The sequence below is a fragment of the Cavia porcellus genome, unplaced genomic scaffold (assembly GCF_034190915.1).
Source record: "Cavia porcellus strain 051 isolate PalLab524CR breed Dunkin Hartley unplaced genomic scaffold, mCavPor4.1 scaffold_7, whole genome shotgun sequence".
Taxonomy (NCBI): Eukaryota; Metazoa; Chordata; class Mammalia; order Rodentia; family Caviidae; genus Cavia; species Cavia porcellus.
Window position 1 is genome coordinate 66,031,599 of NW_026947490.1, and position 15,381 is coordinate 66,046,979.

Genomic DNA, 15,381 nt, shown 5'->3' on the forward strand with positions numbered 1-15,381 from the left:
CCGCACAAGCTTCAGAAGTCTTGCTCTCCAAGTAGGTAGCATCTCAAGGAGAGATCATGGGATGAAGACCTGGCTGGGCCTGAGAAGCTTCTGTCTCTCTGCACTGGCCCCCAGAAGCTCTCCCCACGCCGGTCTCCTGCTGTCCCTGGTCTGAGGTAACCCAGCATCTCAGGCACTCTCTGGACTGGCCATCCTCTTCCTGTCTGAGGCAGTCTTTGCTCCATCCACCTTCCTGGTGGAGGGCTCTGGCTCAGAGGGGGGAAGGAAAGAGGCTTGTAAGTCACCCGCTGACCTTCTGTTATGACCTCCTCTTAATACAAGTAAGATGATACACTAGAGAACAGGGTTACTTCACCATGTGGATCTGGGAGCTCAATAATGTTCTCTTCCTGTGGATTCTGGAAAGTAGCCCTTGAGGGCTCTTCTGTACAGGTGCTGAGCTTTCTTGAGTAATTTTCTATAGCACTTCCTGTGTTTGTGATGGTTCTAAAACTTCTGTTTTCTCTTTTTTTTTTTTGGGGGGGGGAGTCTTTTTGAGACAGGGTCTTGCTATACAGTTCAGGCTGGCCGTGAGCTCTCTTTGTAACCCAGGCTGGTCTCAAACTCACAGCTATCCTGGTGCCTCAGCCTCCTGAGTGCTGGGATTATAAGCGTGTGCTACCATGCCTGGCTTCTATGTATTTATTTAAACATTAAATAGCACATTGCTGGGGCCATTATTGTTGCCATCTAAATGTCCATCTACAAGACCAAGAGTTCTTTTGGGAGACAGCTTTCATGTCTCTATGGCCCAATGTTGACGTGGCTCATGCTAGCAGCAAACAATTCTGATAATCAGATAATTGGATTTATGTAAAGTCCCACATTAATTCCACAGATGGAGAGAGGAGAGAAAAGGGCATAGCAGAGTTGATTTTGTTTTTGTTTTTCAGTATTGAGTATTAACTATAGGTCTTTGCCCTGAGCAATGTACTAACTCTTTTTTAAAATTTTGAGGCAGGATCTTACTAAGTTGCTAAATTTTCCAGTTTGGGTTCAACTTTGCAATCTTTCTGCCTCAGCCTCCTTGAGTGCTAAGTCACAGGTGTGAACCACCACATCCAGCTAACAGCAAAGATTTTGAAGAGACACTTTCTTTGCAAGAGTTAGCCCCAGACCTAAGCCACCAACCCCAGAAGCCACATGGAATGCACAATTTAGAAAGTCAAAGAGAAGTATATCTTGCCTCCCCTGGCCCTGTCCCCTTTTCCTGCCCAAGCCTTCCTCCTTACTGTCATGAGACACTGCTCTTCCTTTGAGCTTTGCCCTCTGGACCTTCATCCTCACCTCAGCATCCTTTTCCTCCCACCTCGGCCAATGAAGTAATACTTGTTTATCTCGACTCTTCCTAGTTGCCTGTTTGGGCACCTTTTAAGGCACCTGCATCATTCTCCCATGGCTAGATATAAAGTTGTATCTTTGCTATGCACTTGCTAAAAAGGACAGAGTATTCATCAGCACAGGTTTCCAGGGACAGGGCCCACCTCACGCCAAGGCCTTTGCTGGGTTGCTCATCCAGAGACTGCATGTTGGCCACCTGAAGCCACCTAGCCTTGTTTCTTACCACTGCTTAGTAGGAGATGGCTTTTCCAGCTGCCCAGCAATGTTCTGAGAAGACCTGGGGTGCTGGTCATGGGTGTGTGTCATGGTCTGAGTCCAGGTCATGTGTGCATTCTGGGTCTGGGCTGGGGCGAAGTGGAGAAGGAGATTCCCACCTCATCAACAGGGACTATGCACTGTGGCCTCATGGGGCTCCCTCCATGAAAATATGCTGCCAGCCAGACACAGTCAGGGGTCTGTTCCCACAGCTGGTTCCTGGGCTTTCCCTTTCTGCTTGGGAAGTAGAAAAGATCTACAAGAGGATTTGATGTTTCCTAACCTTGTCCATACAGCCAGATTTGGAATCTAAATTTCCAAGCTGCTACCAGCACAACTGGTCCCTCTGTCCCTACCACCTTTTTATACATCAAGACATTAATTTTACACAAACTTACCATGTACAGTCACCAAAAGTACGTGGAAGCCCTAAGTACACCATACATAAGGGCTCTGCACACTGCCCGAACTGGAAGTCCCACCCAGCTATCCATGGCTTCTCCCCTCAGTTCCACAGCCCTGAGACTCAGAATCAGCCTGTAGGGCCTTGGTATTAGTCACTTTCTGTTGTTGTGACAAAATACATAATTTCAAGAGAAAGAGTTACTTCAGCTCACGGTTTCAGAGATTTCAGTCCATGGTCTGCTGGTTCTAAGGCAGAAACACCACAGTGGCAGAGTGTGACGGAAGACAGCTGCTTACCTCATGGCATCCAGCTAACCAAAGTGAGTAAAGAAGAACCAGAGAGAGGAAGGGGCTGAGGATAGGCTCTACCATTCACAGGTACTGTCCCAGTAACCTAGTTCCTCCCACCAGGCCCCTACCTCCCACAACAGGTCAGCTGTGAACTCTAGATAGATTATCCATTGATACAGTTAGCACTCAAATGCCTGATCACCTTCCAAAAGCCCCACTTCTGAACACATGAACCTTTTGGGGACAGATTTAATCCAAACCATAACACTAGGCAACTCATATACAGCCTTGGGCAGAGCTGACTGGTCTGTAGCAATGAGATCTCAAGTTCAAGGGGACTTGGGCTTCTTTTTCTGTCCAAGGCTCATCCTCCATTGTGTGAAGCATTAAGAGGCAATTCTTGAATCTTCCCATGTGCCCATTAAGGACTTTCAGCCTGGAAGCTTCAGGACACTAACATGGTGTGGGGATTCTTGAGTGCTGTGGCACAAGACAGCATAGGGAAGAGATTTACCTCTGCCTGGGAGATGTGGGAAGGGCCTCCCAAAAGAGGTGACATCGAATGAGTCACATGGAATGAAAGCCTGGAAACACAGGGATGGTGCAGCTCACGTGTCGGGGGACACAGACTGTGCTCAGTCCCTCCAAATGTCAGAATCTGTTTGGTGTTTGTAGATCCCTGACAGTCTTGAAGATGAATAGTCAAGGGCAGGGAAAGATTTAGGAGGTGGCTACATTAGCCCAGGCCACCAGAAAAACTGGGGCCTGAACTGAGAGAGTGACTATGACATGAAATTAGAGACACCCTCTTCCCCACCGCCCAGCAGCTCCTAAGCACAGGTCACTCCGGCTGTTACCTACCATCCTGGATGGTGCAGGGTGAAAATGCTGAAGGTAGATTCAGTAGGGTGCAGCAATGCATCAAACGTGGGGATTAAGGACAGGAAAAAACCGAAGCCAACCTCCCCACGCTGTGGCGGTACTATGTGGCTGGTGATATTATTAGATCTAAGCAGTCTGAGGGGGTGAGGCCTGGGGAGAAGTTGGCAGTGTTGATGTTGATTTGCTGAGGCTGAGGTGCTTGTGGCTCATATGGCTGCAGAGACCACCTTTCCAACTTGCTGTCTCTCCCCCTCTAGTTCCCATCCCTTGCCTGTCACCTTTGGAGGAATTCAGAAAACAAGTGTGGGCACTCAGAGTGAGGGGCATGCTCTTCTCTAGCTTACCTGGGAAGTTGAACCTGTATCACCAGCACTGCCTGCCTCTGGGGAGCCCTCCTACCCAAACCCGCAGGAACGGGGAGAGCCACTGCCACCAAGGGGTAGCCTGTGCCAGTGACTAGAGCAGTAGCCACACAAAGCCCACACAGCCTCAGCTTGGCTCTGCTCCTCCCCAGGGAAGCTGTTAGCATGTCAGAAGAGCTACAGCAGAGACCATGCCGGTGTCAAATATGTGTACAGTTGAGAGTGTGAACTGTGGAGATGGGGTGTAGGTCGGTGGTAGAGCACATGTCTAGCATGCACAAAGGCCTGGGTTCCATCCCCAACAACATCAACAACACAGAAATGACTCCCTCCAAGGACTTGGCTTTGTGCCCGTGTGCAGTAGGCTTGGTCAGCCTTGGCTACCTCCACAAGGACCTCGTGTCACAGCTGTTTCCTTTAGTGGAGACAGGACTCTTACTGAGGAAATGGCCCTGTCAGGGACAGGGACATGGGACATGCTTGGGAAGGGAAGAATTGAAATGACCCAAGTCACCTGGAGTTCGCTAAGTCACCTATTGTCTGCATAGACAGAAGCAGCACCTTCTTTCTGGAAACCCAGAAGGGCCGGGGTCCTCAGTGTGGCCTCTCCCTGCCTCTTGCTCTGCCTTTTCCTGTCTATTTCTCACTCTTTCCTTGCCTCTCGGTCACCTTCCTCCTTGTCCACTTGCTATCCCAGTGTTTTCTCTTTTTTACAGATGGTACCTCTCCTGCATATTGTTATGCAGGCTTCTTTGTCTTCCTCTGTAAATTACTCCCCATCTCTGTCATCCAACCCCACTCACTGTGGGAGTCCTTAGCCTCTTACTACATGCTCAAAGCCCTGGGTTCTCTCCCAGCTCTGAAAAGGGGTGGGGTGGGGTGGGGGGACTGTTTCCCTTCTTTTGTCCCCAGTGCCAGTGGGAAGTGGAGGAAACTTCAAGAGATGAGGCCCAGTGAGAGGTCTTAGTCATTGGTGCTGTGCTGTCACAGACCAAAAGCTCTGCATCTTATTCTTTCTCTGTTTCATCCTGGTCATAAAGTAAATGGCTTTGGCTCTGCTGTATCCTCCCCACCATGTGCTGCCTGGCCACAGGCTCAAGAGCAGTAGGTCTGCCCAACAATGGACTAAAACAGAGCCAAAACAGGCCTCTCCCCTTTAAAAGTTGATTTTCACCTCAGATATTGTGTTATAGTAATGTAAAACTGACTAACACATGGAAGAACCTTATCTCAGTGTGGGTTAAGGTCATCCACCTCACCTTAGCTCTGGTCACACATTGCAGACATGGCTTTTCACAGAAAATGCCACATGGCCATCCATTTCTGAACTTATGAGAACTGAAAGGAACCTGTCCCCTGATTTTCGTGTCACAAGCAACAGGTGTGGCTAGTTAAGTCTGGTCACACATTGTGGGCATTGTTGTCCCAGTTTTCTGGGTGAAGACAGGTAAAATGTACTTGGCATAAAGGGCCAACTATCTGCAAAGCCTGGACAGAACTTCCAGCTGAAGTCAATGAGTCCTTTAAAATCATCCTCAAGAGGAGGTAGAGAAAATACCACGATTCCTTGTGAAATTCTCCATAATGTGGTTAATGATAAACACAGCTACAGTGAATTGTGGAGGATGGGCTCACAACACCGGTCTAACCTCAGAAGGAAGAATGACCACACAGGACATATCATACGAGCACAGAGCTTAGGGGACGCATCACCAAAACCGAGACTAACGCAGCAATGTGCTTCCTGGCACGGAAGATAATGTGCATGGTGTGTTTTATAATGCATTTGTGTAAGGGGCATGAGGGAGGAAATGGGATTTAAAAATAAAGCTCGACTTCAGAGACTTGGGTTATAAAAGCATAGGTTTCTCTTTCAGAACTCTCTGAAGTTGAAAGTATGAATTACATATACTCATTAAAACTTTTTATGCTAAATTCAGAGTAAAATTGGAAGTCTTGTTAATGATCCAACCACACAACAACTGGCTAACAGATGTTAAAAACTTATGGTTAAGAGATTACATGGTTGGAGCCTACGATTTACTGTATGTGTCCCTGGCAGGACAAGGTGTAACAAACATATTATCAGACACAGAAAGTACACAGCCTGGGAGACAGGAAATGTGCAAATTGCACTGCTTGCAATGCTTTCAAAACTGTACACTTTTCCACCAAACTGCTATTTCCAAGAGTTGGAATATTTTCTCTTTCGTATAAGAATGAAGATAATCTTATTTAAGTGCACAAAGCCAGAAACCTATCACCTTAAATCCCAGGGAGGATGCACATTCTTTCCCACCTTGTTTCTAGCAATGCAGCTGAGAATTCCAGTGACCATCATGGCACCTTCACCTCCCCAGTGGAGGGTGTCTCTGGAATTCCAAGCTGGGTACAAGTCCCATTGGTGCATTGGTCCCCCTTGAGGGAAATTTGGGAGCAGAAGGAAAGAAGACATGACAGATTCCAGCAGGGTATGGCTTTGTTCTCTCACAAAGACATCAAGCCAAGCACCCCAGTGGAAAAGACCTCAAGCCTCAGAGCTTGATTCCTACTTTCAAAACTGAAAACTAGCAGGAAAGAAGAGAGATGCCATGGAGAAGGGTAAAGTGCTTTCTTGGTTGGGGAGAGAATTTGGGGGTCCCCTGTGAGGGGCACATGTAGAAGAGTGAGGCAAGTCCAGCTTTTCCATCATGCTCTCCAAGACATCAGGAGGAGACTGGGAAGAAGATAGCTCTGCTCGCTCTAGATTTCCAGGCTCCCTTCCTTCCACATTGCTTGCAGCAGTTTAATTGTTTCTCTCAGGGACAGGCAGGGAGCCAGTGTTTTTCTGGTTTCCAGGGTGTGCCTTGTGGGTTACCCAGGGTGGGTGGAAAAGTCAGACAGAACATCCTTGCAGCTGCTGCCTTCTCTCACATGGAATTGGCAGATCCCAAGAAACCTTAACTACGAAGCAAGATTTGGGGAGTCCACAGCTCCCACTCAGGCACCCCTGCAGGGTTTGGCTTAAATCCTCTAAGTATGTCCTGATGCTACTGCCTACACAGTCTGAGTAGAAACTGATGCCTATTCCTGCAGGCTTCTGAGCTAGGCACTATCAGGGAAGATGGGGACCAGGACCAGCCGTGCCTTCCAGGACCTCATGGTCTGATGGAGGCCCCAGGAACACTGGGATGCCTGTCTGCTCTGGTCTGATAAAGGCTTCTCTCTGCTCATCTTGCTTTGGTTTTCCCAACTGTCGACTTCCTGCAATTCTGGGACTGGCAGAGTCTCAACCACCCTCCTTCCCTGCCTGCTGCGGGAACAGAGCCCTCTTTCTGGTGTAGCTCCTAGCTCTCTAAAGGACACAAGCATTTCTCACACTCTTTTCCCCTCTGTGCTGAGAGTTGCAAAGCTGTGGCTCAGGGGAGCCATGAGCTGCTACTGCTCCTCCTGGTGTGTGTGTGTGTATGCGCGCGCGCGCATGTATGTGTGTATGCATGTGTAACGGTTGAGACATGTATCAATTTGAGAAGTTTGGAAATTTAATAAAGTGACTCAGCAGGGGCCCAGGGTCCTCACTTCGTAAACATCCTCATCCTGTGCAAGAGGAGGGCAGGGATATAGTGTGAGTGATACATATCCCTACCCTCGAGGGTGATAGCTGCTTATAATATAAGAGAGAAAAAGAGGCTTATTCTTTACCCATTTTGCTCTTGCTGATGTGTGTGTGTGTGTGCGCCTTGAACTGTTGCCCCTTGTTCCATGCCACCTTGCCTTGGAGCCAGCTGATTATGAGCTGAAACCTTCACAAACTGTGAACTAAATAAACATTTCCTTCCTTAATTTTGGGTGTTGAAAATATTTTTTTTGCAGCAATAAGAAAAAAGTAACTAAGAGTTTGGTACTAGGAGTGAGGTCATTGCTCTGACTTCACCTGACCATATAGTTAAAGAGCATTTGGGGATGGCTCATAGGAAAAATGTGGCAAGGTTTGGAGATGTCCTCTGAAAGAGTAGCACTGGAATGCCTTAGGCTGTTTCATATAACAGATTCTGTTCAGACCTCAAAAGGCCAGAAGATTGGTAGAAATCATGCTAGTAAACACCAGGTTTGGGAGGTTTCTGCTGGGAAGGACTATATTGGGTGCTAGACTCCAGATGATGTGTGTTATGGTTTGGTAAAAAATTTGTCTGTATTTTGCTTGTGTCCAGAGACATTGCCTGATATTAAGATTAAGGGTGGTAGACTGGTTAATCTGGCAGAAGAAATTTCAAGGCATTTGAACACTGAGGCCATGTTGTGGCTATTTTAGCCAGATTTATGTTGTGAATCAGGAGCAAAGAGCCCAACAGGATAATTTAAAACATGTGAATTTGGCTAGAAAGGAAGCTTCAAAAAAGCCATGAACTAAAAAGATAGAGCAGAGGAAGAGATCTTAATTGCTGAGAAGAAACAGGAGAATACAAGAGATGGTTTAAGGGCTTCACAAAAAGCAACAAAACTGCAAACATTGCTTTGAGGAGAAAGACACAAAACACCATGTTCCAGAATGGTGGAAATGTAAAGAATTTATTCCTTAGAATTGGATTCAGAATGCCCAGTGATCCAGGCACTTGACCCCAACAGCCAAGAAACAGGAAAGCCTGGCTACTGTCCAGCAGAAAGTAGAACTTGGCATCATCCATGTGGTGCTAGTTTTAGGTGTATGTAGAATGCAAAAGTTATGGGATTAAAAAGGCTTCCACCCTGATGTCAGAAGGCCCGGGAGGTTAGGCAGTGTACCCCTGATGGGGCAGTGTGTGAGGCTGTGCATGTGAAGCCAAAGGTGCAGCAGAGACCTCAGAAGTTTGAAAAAGTCAGAAACACAGATTGTCTAAGCAAAGCTGCAAGGAGAGAGCAAAGCGGGCCTCTGGGAGAAGCTGTGGGAGCTACAACCACCAGCAGTGCAGTAGGGGTGGTGCCCCTCAAGCCCTTTGGAGCTCACAATTTGCCACAGATTGCTTCAGATGCTGGATGTGGAACTACAGGACTTGATGTTTGACCTGCTGGATTTTGGACTCGCTTTGGTTTTGGTTCTTTTGTATCCCTGTTTGTAACTTTTGGGATGAAAATGTTTCTCTTGTGCCACTGAATGTTGGAAGTGTTTAACTTTGTTTTCATTTGTACAGAGGTTTGCAACTAGGACATAAGGAGTTTGCCTTATGTCTCAGAGGAGATTGGGACTTGAACTTTTCAACAATGCTAAAACTTTCAGGACTTTGGCAACTCTTGCAGATGGACTAAATGCTTGAGGGATGTGCATGAGTCTTTTGAGGGGGTCAAGGGTAGAGTGTTATGGTTCTAATGTAATATAATGTTGATAGACTTAATAATGTCTTTTAAACGTTGTTATACCTGTGTTATAATGTTCAAGTTGTGAAATGATTTTTAAAAATAAGCATGTTTTTGTATCTGGAAATTGATTTAAAGAAATAGGTCTGGTTGCCAAGGGGTGGATTTTAATGGTTGTTACACTGTGTCAACTTGCGAAGTTTAGAAGTTTAATGAAGTGACTTAGCAGGAGGCCAGGCTCCTCACTGTGTAAACATTCTCATCCTGGGCAAGAGGAGGGCACAGAGGTGGTGTGAGTGCTACACACACCCATCCTAGAGGGCGGTATCCTGCATACAATATAAGGGAGTAAAACAGACTTGTTCTTACCCACTTTGGCTCTCTGCTTTTTCTGTCTTCTGCCACCTTATACCATTGCCTTTGTGCCATGTCACCTTGTCTTGCAGCCAGTTGATTATGGACAGAAACCTCCAAAACTGTGCGCTAAATAAATCTTTCCTTCCTTAATTTGGGGTGTTGGGTATTTTGTCTCGGCAATGAGAGAAAAGTAACAAAGACAGCATGTGTGTGTACATATGTACCAACTGTTGGGGGAAAAGGAATTAGTGAAGAGAAAAAGGATCTGTAAAGAGGCAGTGCCATTTTAAACAGTGGCCCACGCAGGCCTCAACTCAAAGGTGGAAATTTGAACTGGAATTCGGAGATGAAGAAGGAAGCCATTCAGACATGCAGGAGGAGTAGGCTCCCAGGGGAAGGGCAAGGTCCCTGGGGCAGGACCATGCCAGTCCTGGGCTGGTGGGGAGTGAGAGGCCAGCAAGGTCTGACATCTTGGAGTAACAAGGCCTTGGAGAGAGAGCCTGGGCAGAGGAGGAGGGCGAGGATGGTCAAGCGCTCTCCTCTGCTGCCAGATGGACCAGGTGGGTGGCAAGGGATCACGGGAGCAGGGAGGTGTCAGGAGGCTCCGAGCCCCACAGACCAAACTGTGGCTTGCACTCAACACCAGCCATAGAGCAAAGAGCAGGTTTTCAGTGGAAATGTGCAGAATGTGCTGATAGACCAGAGGTGGGGTGTGAAAGGGAGAGACCAAGGCTAACTTCAAGGATGTCGCATTGCTGGACAAGGAGTAGGGCAGCAACCACAGGGTCTGGGGTGAAGGCTGGAGAAGTCTGGCCAGCTGCTGCCCGGCAGGTCTGCATTCAGAGAGGAGGTGCTGCCAGACAGAGGCTATGGGACTCAGGAGCGTCCTCCCAGATCCAGGGCAGAAGGCAGGGCGGAGGCCCCCATAAGTTGCTCCTTGCTGGACCCTGACAGCTTGAACAGTCACAGAGGACAGTCCCAGCCTTCGCATGGCCCTCTGACCCACTGTCATTTGAGCCCTGAGGGACAAGTGGCCACCCACCATCCACTCAAATGCACTGCCACCCAGACACCAACATTTCCAGAGTGAACGCCTCTACCTCCCTGGATTGTAGTCCAAGGGCCTCGCAGGTCGTATACAATTGTGGACACATGAATCTCTTCTGGCCTGGGGTCAGTAAGCAAGTCACACCAGCTTCCTACCGTATCCCCAGTACCCTCTGGCAGGGCTCAGCTCATTCCTGCTTCCCTGAGTCTAAACCTAAGAAAAAGCTTGAGTGGGCTTTCATCTCGTGCCTCTCTCTTGCCTTCTTCCCGAAGGTTCCTAGACTCCATTTCCCTGGACCAGCAGTCACCCAGCCAGCCTGGTCCCTGGGAGTTCACAGATTCCCATGTTACTTTAGAGGAAACTTTGTGGTCACCTCAGTCAATACTGCAAATTACTGACTGTGGAAATCCCTTTTCCTTTTTGGATGCATGACCGGAAAATATATAAAGACCCTGAATCTCACTCTCAGGGAGGCAGAGTAGTGGTTAAGGCTTTGAAATCCTAACTCTGCAATTTAATGGCTTTGTGACCTGGAGCATAATTTAGCTTCTCTGGGCCTTGCTTCCTTCATCAGCAAAATGGACAGAATAACAATCCCTGGATCACAAGGTTAGGTGAATTATTAATGCCAAGTTGTGACATGTGACAAGTCCTTTCTGAATCCCAGGAACTCTTCTTATTCCCTGTAGCAGAGAGATGAATGGACTCAGCCCTCTTACCTGAACCAGGCTGGAGCCATAGTCAGAAAATAGAAAGCTTTACATTATTTAAGCGAAGGCACTTACAGATGCAGCCTCGTGTCACGTGAATCCGCAGTGGGAAGGGCTCAGAGAGAAGCCTATTTTGAGTCAAGGGAAGGTGTTTTCTCCTACATTTTGGTTTAAATACGGCTTTTCCAGAAGTGTTCTTGAGAGCAGTATGAATTAAGATAATCTCATCCAGTAAATTAAATGCAATTCCTGAAATCCGAGCAACAGAAGCCAGATCGAAGGCTGCTGAGAGAGCAAGGAACTGCACACTTGCCGTTGCTCTCTTTTCCTCTGCTTTTCCTCAGGTCTGACAGGGCGGGCGGTGGGCAGCCACACCTTCCCTTCCCACCAGTACCAGCTCCATCATTCGGGCAGCTTCCTGAGGAGCGGGGTTGGTCCTGGGAGCCTACGCTTCAGGCTCCCTTCACCTGCCACTTCTACTCCCCCGCTGCATGCAGCTGGAGCACCTGGTCTTCCTGCCTCAGACTCCATCAGAGCATGGACACCTGGGAAAGCGAGACCTTTAGTACCTATTTTTCTAATAAATGGTCAGACAAACATACAAGGATTAAAAATTTAAAACTGGTGCCTGGCATCATGCTAGGGACAGCCATGTTGGGAAACTTGTGTGCCCAGAGGGGTCTGAGAATGGTCCACCTGCTACTTTGTTTGGGAAATGAACAAACTGAGTATCAAGGGAGCTGAAGAGCAGAGGCACAACAAGCCCTTGCCCATCTGAATGGCACATCTACGAACTTCTTTTCCCAGCAACCCTCCTTCCCTTGTGTTCTGCCACCAAGCAGAGGGCTCGCACCATCTCTTCCTGGTCTCTAGGAGCTCTGTGCATCCTCTAACAGGGGCACTCCCTCTCTGCAAATGCTCCACAGTCGGTGGAACCCGGATTTGTTGATGACTCTCTGTGATCCACCCTGGAGTCACAAGGGGAGTGAGACCCATCCCAGCCATGCGGGAGGGAACTGTGAGGAAGATTACTCAGCACTGGAGCATTGGAGTGGCCCTCTCGCTCAGCCTTAGCACCAAACCCCTGGAGCCAGCCCAGAGTCTGTCTTTGTGGAATGTTCTGGAATTGTTAAAGATCTTACTGTTTGACGTAGCCCATGAAGGGATAGCACTTTCCTAGATTTAGAGATTGCATTAGGGGTCTAGAGCTGGGGCTTGATCAGTTTCTCCTAGGGGCTGGGCCCATGGAATCTGAGTGTCCCTCAAAACACCCATGACAAGGAAGCTCTGTGTGACATCAGGGAAGCTTGGGAAGCACCACTGACTATAATTGTCTTTGTGGGATCAGAACTATAATTTCTCATAACAAGCTCTAAGAAATCCCTCAGAGAGAGGCTTGCTTAACACGGTATTTCTCTAACATATTTCATCGCAGAGCTCACTTCTTCCAGAACATTGGATTTATATGCAGCTCCTTCCAGTCCAATACCCCAATATCTTGTTTCCTCTGGTCTGGTGCTGAGTTTTCAGTCAACATTCCGAACAAATAGACCGATTTTTCCTATGAAGGTAACAATTTCATGACTGCGATCTTGGAAGCCTTCTTTCCCGTTCCTCCCGTAAGAAAATTAGACACAGGGGGGAAAATTACATTTTTGGCCTCAAATAGAAGTAAACAGCTGGAGCTGATGAATTCCAGAAGCAGGTATCCTTTACTCCTATGAGAGAGAAAAGGAGAGGGAGAGAGGGAAAGAGGGTGAGGGGAGGAGAGAGGGAGAGAGAGCAAGAGGGGGGATGTAAATATAATGATTTCTAAGCAGAGAACCTCCAACGTTTTCTATTAGGTAGCAGGAGGTCAATATGAGGCCAGCTGTCCAAACACAGCTTTTGATTCCCCGGAGTCAGCAAAATATATAGAAAAAAGGTTTTTTTTTTTTTTTTTTTTTTTTTCTCTTTGGGGAGAGAAATGTCTTACCACACACACAAGTAAGTAGCTCCAAATGTACTGGAGATTTTATTTAGGTATGTGGTTATCAAACTTTTTTCCAAAGCAGGATAAAATCTTTTTTTCAGTGCCAATCTCACTCAGAACCCTAGGATCCTGCAGGCCTGCCCCTAGGGCACCTTCTGGAGGCCCCAGAAATCAAGCCTGGAAACCCAGGGCCTAACTACATATCTTGGGGCCACAGTCCAGACCCTGCTACCCTACCCTGGGGCTTGCTGGAAATGCAGAGTCTAAGCCCCACCCAGAACTGGATTTCTACACCATCTCCGGGGAATTTGGGTACACATTAAAATTTAGGAGTTAGGTCTAGCAGGTTTACTCCTGAATATTTCTTCCCCTCTTGGCTCATGCTAAACACCTAGGTGCAACTTCTTAAAAATTAGTCTGGAAATCTGAGCCCCCCAAACCAGCTACAGCTCTAAGGAGCATCATGGAATGTTTGTGTCCCGAGTTTGGGGCTTCATGTCTGTAAAATCTGATCGTTTCCTCTCCCCTCACAGACACAGCAGGAGGAGGAGTACACAGTGCTTGCAAAGGGGCAGGAGAGCCAAGTGGTTAATGCAGAGACTGTGGAGCAGATTCCCTGGGTTCAATGCCAACGTCTCTGGCTCTCTCTGGGTGATGTTGGTGGTTAACTGCAGTCTCTGTCCCTGTTTGTCTCCATGGTATGCAGATGAGAGGATGATGATGGTGCTGGTGGTGACAGGCATACCACTGTATGAACAGGTAGGCGAAAACCCTTGAGGATGCTTGTGTTCCAGAGTCAGTCCAGCTCCACCCAGGCAGAGGCTCTCCATTCAGGGATGTACAAAGGAAAATCTATCATACAAAATAGCAGGGCCTTAGGAGTCACACGGACATCTTCCAAATAGTCCCCCCACTTATAGTAAGGAAAGGACAGATATAACTTAAACTTTCCAACTTGCAGGTAAACTTTTTAGTTACACTCAGAAACATCCACTGCTATTTTGGGCTTCTCCACCTGGAGCCATGACCTTGGACAAGTCCCTGTACCACTTCTCTCATTTCCTTCTTGCAGGGTAGGGCAGGAATGTCTCCCTGGCTGGCCTTTCTAACTCACTGTGGGGTGGGGTGAGGGTGGACATGGAGAGCTGCTCTGGGCCTCAGGCACAGGCAGCTGGATGGAGGGCAGCCCGTCCTCTGGCCTTCAGACCTCGATTCATCACCTGCAGGACTGAAGGAGAGCACACAGAGTCCTGCTGCCCTCCCAGGTCTCGCTGCTGCAAGAAGCAGAGCTCACAGACAGAAAGTGCTCTGAGGAGCACTGCCAGCACCTCTCCACAGACACTTAGCCTTTATTTGGTGGCATCCAGGTAAGGTAGCTTGTGCCGCAGACATTCGCCTCCCCCAGATGAAAACAAGACCTCTTCTAGAGGAAAGAGGCTGAGGAGGCCATCAGGCCAGGCCCTGAGCCAGGAGCCCACAAGCCTGGGTGCATGCACAAGGCCACCCAAGGACCCCAGGCACCTGCTCCAGTGCCAGCCCCTGGGTGGGAGGTGTTGGCAGCCTGGAAGCTTTCCTCCATGCTTCTGAGCCCCGCAGCCTCTGGTGTTTTGACTCTGTGAGCTCTCCATTTCAGTCCAGCAATTGTTCTTATAAACAACAGAGGGAAAAATAGAAGAGTTGTGAAAAACAGATACAGGGAATTAGGGCGCCCTAGAAATTCTAAAACATCAGCGAAGCTCATGTTTAGCATGATCAATCCAGTGGCCTCGAGCCGCAGCTGGGCCTTGACTGTGGAGGCAGAAATGCTCGCCAAGGCGGGTGGAGCAGTCGGGCAGAAGGTCAAGGCAGTGTACAGCGGGGGCCGCTCTCCTGTCCGCTTGCGTTCCCACGTGGACACAGGCGAGGCATGCTGGACTGATGGGGTTTTAATCCTCCTGAAGCAGGCTGGGCCCGTTGGTGCAGTTTAGCGCTGTGTTCTTCACAGAATACGAAGCCTGAGATACGTGAGTGGAAACGTGCCCTGTGCCTGCCTGCTGCACAGCCCCAAACCTCTGCTTCAGTGATCTCCATGCCACGGGCCATTTGCAGATGATGCAGTGCCCCGGACACGTCCTGCACAAACAAGGCTAACAACCTCTTCCACACAGGGGCAGCCGTGGGCCACTCGGAGAAGCGTTCCAGTCCCAGTTCATCTCTCCGAGCTAGTCGGGAACCTCAGTGGGTGAGTGAGGGCACACTGGACCAATGGAACCCATTCCAGCAGAGTTAATGATGTTAGGGACTGGACAAAGGACCCAAGGCTCGCTCTGCTCCCAATCAGATGGTTTTTCTCACTCCAGAATGGCTGGATGAGCCAGGAGGGCAGGAATTGAAGGATTAAGAGCCGGGATCCCCTCCCGGGGTCTGGGT